Source organism: Aegilops tauschii, chromosome 5 (assembly GCF_002575655.3).
Source record: "Aegilops tauschii subsp. strangulata cultivar AL8/78 chromosome 5, Aet v6.0, whole genome shotgun sequence".
Taxonomy (NCBI): Eukaryota; Viridiplantae; Streptophyta; class Magnoliopsida; order Poales; family Poaceae; genus Aegilops; species Aegilops tauschii.
In genome coordinates, this window is record NC_053039.3 from 253,179,863 (window position 1) to 253,190,982 (window position 11,120).

The following is an 11,120-nucleotide window of genomic DNA, read 5'->3' on the forward strand; positions in this document are numbered from 1 at the left end:
CGATCTGCGGTACACGCCGTTCTCTCCGGCGCGGCAGGGCCTACGCCACCTGCTCGCAGATTCCGCCCGCCGCCGCTCACCTAGTTACATCCCGACGACCTCCAGGTATCCCCTCCGGCCTTGCTCCACTGCCTGTCTTCCCACGTCGCTGCATGTGGATCTTCCATAGTTCTTTGCCCAAAACGTAGCTCGTCCGGCGTACTTTCCATATTGCATTCTCATCCTCACACCGTTTTAGACAAACACAACCGTGTTGTTATCTTCCCTTAGGACAAGGAATATGCTTCTTTTTTGTCGTTGCATGTGTCATTAACTGTTATTGGCCAGTAATTGTTTCCTTTCTACTCGTTGCTATTGCGACCTTTTGGTGAACTGCACAAATCACTTTTTTCTTAAGAGTGTTTTGTGCAGTTGTACTAAAATGTCACACGGGAAACGTCTCTACATTTCAGTGCGCCTGCACAAAGGGAGATTGGTTTTGCTCTATCCTCCTCATCCAACTCCGAGCCTAATCTTCTCCAACTAGTTAGTCTTAAGAGAGACTGCAAAGGTGACTGGCTTCTATTTGTGTGTTTATTGTTTCATCAGCAGTCCTCTATTATCGTAATCACACTTAATATCTTTGGAACAGGGACGCTCAGCTCTATTTTAGTGGAACAACACAAAATGATCGGAATGTTGCATGCTCCAGACAGCTACTTTTTTTCCCAACATGCCTTGTTGATTTAGACAGAGCTGGGGGGACGTTGCTGCCAATGGAAGCATGGATCAATTTTAATTTAACACCTTCTCACAACTCTGTCTTTAGTTGTGATGTAATTATTAGCTCTGATCTGCTAATAATTGACATGCATTAGCAAGGAAGTTAGTTTTTTATTGTTTCCGAAAGAGCATCGATGACAAGATACGCGAAACAAAAGCTGAAAGCTCACACCATTGTACAATTTCATGTCGCTGGAAAATTATTTGTATAGTACGTCAATTATGTAAACAAATGATGGAAGCTTGATAGCATTGCCAGAAGCCTCTTCATCATCCGGGTCCATGTGCCATGCACAAAATTATACTCCTTCGTTCCTAAATATTTGTCTTTTTACAAATTTCAAACGGGCATATTTTAGAGTGTAGATTCACTCATTTTGCTTCGTATGTGTACTCCCTCCGTTCCTAAATATTCTATTCGTTTTTCTAGAGATTTCAACAAGTGACTACATACGGAGCAAAATGAGTGAATCTACACTCTAAAATATGTCTATATACATCCGTATGTGCCAGTCCATTTGAAATCTCTAAAAAGACAAATATTTGAGTAGTCACTCATTGAAATCTCTAGAAAGACAAATACTCCGGAGTATATTTAAGAACCGAGGGGGTAGTGAACAACCGCATGGGAGACTCAGCCCGGTTGTTGCGCCGCATTAATAGTGAGTAATGAGCAGTCAAATCATAAGCCCCACCTTTCCCACTGTAAGTTGCTCTGAAGAAGCAACCATCAATACGCTCTTCTTTGAATCCGCTCATACTACTCCATCCGTCACTGTTTATACAGCGTGCTTCAGAAAAAAGAAAAAAATCTGTGGGACCAAGGCGACTAGCGATCGGCCTGAAAAATAGCATTGGTAGTTATAGCACGGCGTCTATTACTAGAGGGAATAATGCGTACACACATGCATGCAGTGCTTCCACCCCGGGTACACACATGCATGCACTTACTCCACTCCGTAGTAGTACAGTACATGGAGAGAAAATTGTGGACTTGATTGCGGTTACCACGCCCTAATTAATTGAGCATTAAACCAAACGCGTCTAAAATCTCTCTGGTGGTGGAAATGCATTGAGAGAAACGCATCATAATGAAGCGCGCCCTGTAAACTATGACGGAGGGAGGAGTAGTATGAAGGTGCAAAACCAAGTACGCGTATGGCCAGTCGGTCAACGCACCTCCTCTTGGCATATCACTGACATGTGGGACAGGAGTGTGAGCAAAACGATCTCAATTGACGGCAAAGATCCAACCCGCCGTTCCTTGAGAGAGACGAGGAGCGAGAACACACAGACGGGCTCGCACGGAGGCCAAGATATATTCGAGCATGGTTGGTTGATCGATATCATTCATTACATGTTGGGCTGCCGTTTTCCGCCCTTCTCCGGAATAAACGTGTACTTTATCAGAGATTAAAAAAATAAGAGTACAGACGCTCCACCATGCGGTTCTAGTAGTAGTACTACTCGTACTACTGCGCTTGGCTCTTCGCCTCTTCGTGAAGTCGAACAATGATGGTACTCCGCATGTTGGGTACTACAGTGTATGCCTCTGACAATCTGACACCGAATGGACTGAAGCATGTCCACCGAGGGTAGGTTGCATTAGTCAAAAGGCGTAAGCAAGCTTCACCTTGTCCTGCAAGCTTCTCCTCGTTCTATGAGTTGACGGGACACACCAAAAAGTAGTGCTAGTCCATACTCCCTCCTTTCCGGTTAATATGGCTTAATCTTTTTTGCGGGTAAATGAGAGAGCTTTATTCATATATAAGCATTCTTAGGACACTGGTCACTAGGAAGCGAGGTACCCCGCAAAAAAAGAAGTCGGAAGCGAGGTGTTTCATCAAGCCAGCTCTCGGCCACATTCAAAGTGCAGCAAGCACGGTTCGCACGAAGATGCGCCGCAAGGTTTGCTGACCTGTTTACATGCTGAATAACAAAAAAAGAGGAAATATTACCGAGCGCTACTATTTGTAACAGGATATGAGCCAGAATTAAGCGAGAATTATGGCGAGTGTTCCATGCAATCAACTTCCATTATCACATGCGAGAACCCTCGAAGAGAACCAAATGTGTTCAAGATTGCTTTATCACATTTTAAAATTATAATAAGAGTGCAGACGCTCCTCCATCCGGTTCCTAGTACTAGTATAGTACGTACCTTTATAGACTATAGTAGTAGTACTAGTAAACTTTGCGCTTGGCTGTTCGCCTATTCGGGAAGTCGAACAATAATAGCACTAGTAGTATAGTGTATGCTTCTGGCAATCTGACACCGAATTAATTGTTGCACGTCCATCGCCTGAGCGAGGGAGAGCTTGCATTAGTCAAAAGTTTCTCCTTGTCCTGCGAGCCACCGCGGGCAAGCTTCTCCCGTCCTGCAACCTTCTCCTCGTTCGGCAAGTTGACGGGACACAACAAAGTAATGCTAGTCCATACTGCCTCCTCTCCGGTTAATATGGCTTAATTTCAAATGAGACAAATACACTGTCTGTCACTGTATATTTGTAAAAATACGGTCAGTGGACTTCATAATACGCTCATTGCGCTCAATATATATATATTTTTTCCGGTGTTTATACGGTCACTAGCTCACCCTGACTGAGTATGTGTGTGCATGCATGTGTAGGTTGAGCACTTGAGCGTGACCGTGTGTGTTCCGTCGTGTGCTTGGACATGCATGCATTAGGGCGCCGCGCGCGTTTTTGCGTCCATGTGTACGTGTGACTGTTGCATACACGTAGGGGGAGTACGTGTAGGGGCCACTAAGGAGCAGTCAAATCACACAGTAAGTTAGTCGGAAGAAGCAACCATCATTGCACTCTTGAATGACACGTACGCAATATAAAATGGTTGATATGGAGAGATAAAGAAAACCACTATATATACACTAGCAAGAGCCTAAGCTACAAGCCTGCTTGCTTAGGTTGCTCTCTTCACAAGCATAGAACGACGGGCCTGATCCCACAGCTGGGGGAAGGGAACAATGTTCTGCGTAGACGCGGTCGACATCGGCGAGGGAGAAAACCCACAGTCGGTGCGTCCCAATCGGGGGTCACCGCGGTATGGGCCGATGCTGCGTCCCAACCGCCCTTCTAGCTACAGCCCGACATCCCAGGTAGTCCATCTTCATTTTGGAGCCGGCTTGCTCCACTGCCGTAGCTCCATCTCCATGTCTATCTTTCTCTACTTCTACCGGCTTCTACTTGTGATGAGTTTATGTCTCATGAACTAGTGCCAGTACTATTATTCTAATCACACTTCTTCAATATCTTTGCCATTAGGGATGCTCAGGTCGATTTTAGTGGAACTGCACAAAAGCATCGTATGATCCGAGGGCGCCAGCCGTCTTTCCTTCGACATGTTCTACCTGGCCAGGAAATTAAATCATGTTTAGGGTTTAGGGTTTAAGTCGTAGTGACCCCATCAGTAGTTTTTCTTTCGTACACGCTCTCACAACTTTTTTCTTTAGTTGTGAAGTAAATATTGGCTATGATCTGTGAATCATTGAGATGCATCAGCATGCGTGTTAGTTTTCCTTTGTATTTGATGGAATGTTGTAACGGGGCAACCTTGGAATTGGAATGAAAATGGAGTGGAAAGTTTCCATTTTTCCGGAGAAAAAATGGAAACGGAGAGAAACCAACGTTTCGTTTCGTTGGATCGCGCCATCGAGCAAAACCAACGTTTAAATCACGTCTGTCGTGTTCGTGTCTCACCCTCCTCCACGGCTCGACCCCACACAGTCGCTCGGCATGCCACTCACCGCAAACCGAGTATACGATAACTTTCCCGCCTGCTTGTCGATGGATCGCGCCATGGAGTACTAGCACTACTGGAAGAGATTGATGAGTTGGGGGAGGACAGCTAGCTGTAGCACGGACTCCCAAGAACTTTTTACATGCATGTTGTAGCCGGCTATTGCGACCTTTGAACGCGGAGCAGCCGCGTGCACCCGAAAGCGGCGCGGGCGACGCTCTCTCGGTCGGCGCGCTGCTTCAATGCCGGCGCCAGTGAGAGGTCGCGTCCGCTCTGGCCGGGCATGAATGCGGCATTGACCGTTTCGGGCGGGAAGCACGCGCGGGTGATGAAGAGGGTTCAGGTTGGTCAGGACCGGTCGTGGCAGCGGTCCGGACATGCGCAAACAAGAGATGTTGTACGTTAATATTGCTGCGTATATAATTAACAACGTAAATAATGTGCCAGTTGGACAAATATGATTGGAGATGGATATGGAAATGGAATTTTACGTAAACACGGATATGCATGTCTATGTCTATGTCTGTGTGCGCGACGACTCTCGAGACCTGGAAGCGGGGGCGTGTTTTTGATCGAGTTTTCTTTCTTAGTACGTTAGAAAATCAGTTTGTCTAATTCACATCTAGATGTTATTTAAGGATATCACATCTAAGCTCCCACAAGTATATAATGTAGCAACAAGAAACAAAAAAACTAGGAAAAAAAGACCACAAACAGAGTGGACATCAACTTAGATGTGACATAACTATGTCATATCTAGATGTGTCCTAGACACACCCTTAAAAAATTGTCCGCCAGTTTTCGTTTCTTTTTTCCGGGAATGCGCGTATTCTATTTAAGACCACTGCTATGGAGAGATTTTTTTACTCCATTATAGCCTCTTGTTTGATAGAGTTTCTCGCGTCTCGCTCTCTCACCCTCTCCATATATGTTACACGCTGGAGGCTCAGCGTTCATTTGCTAGGGTTTGCTATATTCACAGTCTCTCACCCTCTCTTCACCAGATCTAAACAAGACCACGTTGGCCTCTTGTCTCTCTCTCCCCCTCACAGCTGGTGAAGGAGGTGTCCGTATCCCATCGCACCGGGAAGGGGAGGAGGTGCAGCGTTCACTCTATCGCCTTCGGCGAGGGAGGCAATCCACTGCCGGCTGCGCTGTTCTCATTCACCCAGCGCCTGTGCGGGAGGGCCACCGACCCCTTCTTCCTCGCTGCCGTACGTAGTGTGGGCAGATTCGGCCTCCCGCCGCACGCCTTGCCACATCCTGACGACCCTAAGGTATAAGTTTCTTTGAAACCGTCGTTGCTCTAGCTGCATGTGGATCTTTTTCGATCTGTAGTCGAATCTAGGTCTTGGTTCAAAGAGGAAAGAAGGGTGCGGTGGGCTGGAGCAAGAATCTAGGACGTGGTTCAATGAGGAAAGGAGGGGCGGAAAGTAGTATAGACTGGCTATCCAGCCGCTTTGTAGGTCGAAAAGGGAAAAAGGGGGTAACCCAGTACACACATCTGTAAGGAACCGATCTCTTTGTTGAAAAGGGAAAGAAACTGGGGGGTCGGGTAGTTTGTGCAGGACTAGATTTGCTGCCCTCACATAGGAAGAAGGTTCAAAGAGAACAAATATGGGACCAGCGCATATATGCTGCTTGGCTACATACTCTGCATCACCCATTTATACGTGTGGACGCACATGGTGCTGGCATGTCCCATACAGCTATTTTGCTGTTGTTAATCTAAGAATGTCGCCAGCAAATTGAAGCAATGCCACTGTTAAAAGTAAATTACATTTTTTAACGAATGTTGTTTCAAGAGAATGTCTCTGTTCATATGAATCAATGCAATCGTTTTAGAAATGCTACTGTCCTACTTTGTTTTCCATCCAAGATAAGTTAGATGCTTCTCTCTGTCACCGTTTGTTTCATCCTCCTTTATCGGCAAGTAATTGTTTCCTTTTTTGCCTCTGTTAAAACAGGGCTATCGATTCAACTTGTTGCTATTGCGACATTTTGCTTCGCTACTCGAAACACTTATGTTTTAAGAGTGTTTTGTGCAGTTCAACTTGAATTTCACACCAGTGACTTTGCTTAATTTTGGTGGAACTGCACAAAAGGAGATCGAGATTTGTTTCCAGTCTTCGTGGCGAGTTGATTCAAATCTTGGTCTCAACCACATGATGTGCAGTGTGCTTTGAGATGTTGTGCTACTTGTTTTGGTACTGTTTTAAATAAATGTTGAATTGAAGCTATTGTATTGCTGTCTTTACCCATTAAGTAGTGAACAAAAATGGGACCAACCCAGACATGATGCTTGTTGCTTTGTTACAACAAATTCAGCATCACCCCCTTTATAAGCCAGTAATTGATGCCACCCTCAGAATTAACTACTGAATCTTATTTCAAAACTGCAACACTTGTTAGGGATTGGCGGGATTACCATTTTTGTGGCCGCATGTTTCATCCTCCTTTATTAGCCAGTAATTGATTCCTTTTTTGCCTCTGTTTAAACAGGGATATCTATTCAACTTGTTGCTATTGCGACATTGTGCTTCGCTACGCGAAACACTTTGCTTGATTTCAGTGCAATTGCACAAAACGAGATTGGATTTCCTATTCGTGTTGGCAGATTCGTATTTTATCTTGTCCGTCTCATGAAAGGTCGGTAGAGGCCTTCATCCACATGATTGTGCAGTGTGCTTTGAGATGTTGTGCTACTTGTATTGGTACTGTTTTAAATAAATGTTGAATTGAAGCTATTGTATTGCTGTCTTTTCCCATTAAGTAGTGAACAAAAATGGGACCAACCCAGACATGATGCTTGTTGCTTTGTTACAACAAACTCTACATCACCCCCTTTATAAGTAGATGGAAGCACATACTATTGTTGCGCCCACTCTCCCCTAGAACTATTTATGCTTTTCGTTAATCTCATGACGCTGGTAAAATTAAGCAATGCCACTCTCAGAATTAATTAACAATTGAATCTTAGTTCAAAACTGCAACACTTGTTAGGAATGGTACTATCCTGCTTTGTAGTTCTTTCTACATGTTTAACCAAGGTATTGTTAAGATAATGTCTCTGTTAAAATGAATCAGTTGCATTGTTTTAGCAATGGTACTTTTCTGCTTTGTCGTTCTTTATACATGGTGAAACAAGGCATTGTTAAGATAATGTCTCAGTCAATATGAATGAATCACACTGATGGAGAATTGCTACTCTCCTGCTTTGTTTCCCATTAAGATAAAGTAGATCAGTAGATGCTTTTCTTCTGGGAGGACAAGTCATCAACCGTTATTTCTCAGTTATTGTTTCCCTTATACCTATTGTTGCTTACAGGGATATGAAAATTAAAGCTTGGTTTTATTCCGACTTCGATTTTAGTTGAACTTCACAAAAGGATCCAATGTGTCCAAGGAAAACTGCTGCATTACTGGGTCCAGTTGGTCGTTCCACTTAGCAGAAAGAAGCAGTCACTTTTTGCGCTACATTACAGAAGGAATGACCGAGAAGCTTTACAGAGTATTATTAGACACCGGTGACATGACTAGTCTGCAGAGACCATTGGCAATTTAACAACACATGGAGTGCCCTGGGCAAAAAGTGCCCAAACAAGTACAAGAAGCTACGACAGGACTCCATGATCATAGGCATTACATATTTTGAATGGGAAAAGCTTGTCAAAGTTTAATCATTGATGTTAGCAAGAAGACGTTAGTTTAATATATTGGAATTGGAAAACCTTGTCAAAATTTGCTCATTGATGTTAGCCAGAAGACATGCATTTGATATTTTTGAGTGGGACGCCCTTGCTGTGAACAGTGTCGAGTGTTTTTTCCTATTCCTGTGTTCAGTTTAGAAGTAAATAGTTACTCTGCTGAGATATTCCTGTGTTAAGAGTTTGTTCTGAATATTGTCTATGTAATGCCAGGCCTTGTGTTTGATTGCAAAGTTGAGCTTGGAATGTTGCGGCATGCGGCATCACGAGCTATTCACCGTGCCTCCTGAGAATAATGCTTCGTATTGTTTTGCATGTCGATCTAATGCCAGTGATTTTCTTGTTAAGAAGATCATCCTCTTCTGTTGTTTCCGTGCTTAAGAAGTTCATCGTCTGATGTTTCATTCATAGCCTATACGACAAGTCGAGTAGGTTAGACGTGAAACCATATGATCTTCCGACCAACTCATGATATTAGGCCGTGATTGGATCGTCGTTCTCCAACCAAAACCGCTTGTAAAACTGACGCTTGTAAATTAAAGCAGATGGTCTCGGGCGAAGGCGCTTGGTTAGTCGATTTCGACTAGTAAAATATCGGAAGTACTTCACACACGATAAAAACGCTGAACGACACTCGGACGATTGCTAATCCAGCCGTTAGCTGCTGTTTCAGCCTTGCCCATGGATGGCATGATACGCACGTCATGCATGTATCGTCTGGTAATGTCGTCCATATAGCAGTGCCCGTAAAATATACACTGGTCTCCCAAATTACACGCGTAACCCGCCGGTTTTACTTACAGACCTCGGGCCCTCGGTTTCATTACGCCTGTATTTTACGCGTTGTTTCCGATGACGAGTAAATTACACTTGTATGTTAATACTAGTTTGAAATAAACCAGAGCTCCCAAGCGCGGCCTTACCATTTCATGCCGTCTCAGTTTCTCGAAGGTGCTCATAGGTGTCCGATGATCCTGGCTTCCTGAATGAGCAGCGGGCGCTGTATCAGACTATCCGTAGGGCCCGCGAGGCCCTCTCCGTTGTCCTTCGAGTTGTTGTGCTTGCCATGGCGCCGAGCATTGTTAACATCATCAACGAACATGAGGATTCAGGAGATGACTTTATTTTGACTGGATGACACTATGGACCCACTAGGGCCATAGCCCTACGTACGCAAGTGCCTCCTTATTATGTACAACTATTTTTTTGCTTTCTCCTGGTTTCCTGACATCACGGTCCAACACCATTGTCAACCTATGTAGTCAATATAAACGAGAGAATTGCACAAGGTGCGGCCGACAGCTGGGACCAAGCAGCTCGAGCAGTATTTGTGTTTTTGAGGCGTGAGCACTGCAGAGTTTTTCTTGGCGATGATTTCGTTGTTGTTCAGAGGAGAGCAGGGTATTAACTGGGCGGGCTGTGGCTCGTCTAGCCTAGGCCAGATATCCAGCCTAGATACTAATTTTTTCAAGATGAAAATGGCTAGCCCAGCTATACGTCTTTTTGAGGAATACCCAGGCAAGGTCAACTTGTTATTCTCTGCCCCGCTGGGCTGCAAACCTTTCCTAGGAGGGATGCACTAGGCTTAACAGGAAAATGGGCTTTAAAAAATAATAAATGGGATGTTATTACAAAAACTGGGCAGTAACTATAAAAAATGCACCAAACACGAAATTAGTTTATAAAATATTATTATGGATTTTGAAAATCTTAAATTTTCATTGTTGTGCGCGCAATGTTTCGTTGGATTTTTACGTAATACAAATTTATATTTAATCTGACTAGAAATTTCGGGATAAAAATATTTCGGATCCCATCAAAATGTGGGAAATTTTATTGAATTCTGTCTTCAACGGTTGGTTGGAATTATTAATCGTTGTCCCAGCTAGAAAATGGGCTGTACTTTTAACAAACTGTAAATGGGCTGTTGTAAATTCCATTAGAATTCAAAAATGGGCTCATTCTTACAAAACACAAATGGGCTATAAGTTCTCTGCCGCACACTTGTGGGCCTACTAAGTGACGCGTCCCCTAAAAAAAATAAGTTGACGCGTATGCAAGGCTTTGTCAACTTATTATAGTCAACACACGGTTCTAGCAGCAGTGGCCGTTGGATGTCTATCCAACGGATGTCGTGCTTCTTCTTCAATCCCGGATATTCTTAGCTTCGGCCGCCCAAAAAATGATTCCTCCCCCTGACATCTGGGGCGCACCGTTTCGGAGGCTGACCTGTGGGCCTACTAAGTTGCAGCGTACCAAGGGCTTTGTCAACTTAGTCAATATAAACGATTCTAGCTTCAGTGACCGTACGATGTCCATCCAACGGCCGTAGTGCTTCTTCAACCTCTGGTCTTCTTGGTCCAGCCGCCCAAAGCAGCGCCGGTCGTGCTGCCTGCTCCTGCCTCCCGTGGCCGGCTGTGCTGCCGCGGAGGCCTCACCACCCCCATACTACTCCCACCGCTGGCCAGGCCGTCCCTCCACTCACCCACACCCCCTATTATTCTGCGGCGACGGCAGCCTCACACCGCAGCCGAACCAGTGAACCCTCGTACTCCTCTCCGCGCGGGCTTCCACTGCTGCGTCTTCCCCGGCTCCGCGTCATCCCCTTCCTAGGCCTCGCCATCGTCCACCGCCCTGGTTCTCTCGGCGCGGCGTGGTCAACGTGGTCAACGACCGACTTCCATCGGAAGAGTATTGTACGTGGAGAGGCTGACAGCTGGGTCCATGGCGGCCGCAAGGAAGTGCCTCTTTATTACGCGCAAAATAATCATTCCTCCACCTGACAGCGGGGACCCATAGGACGGGCCACCTTATTTCGCGAAAAAAATGTTTCCCCCCTGACTGCTGGGACCCACCGGACGGGCCACCGTATTTCGCCAAAAAATGTTCCCC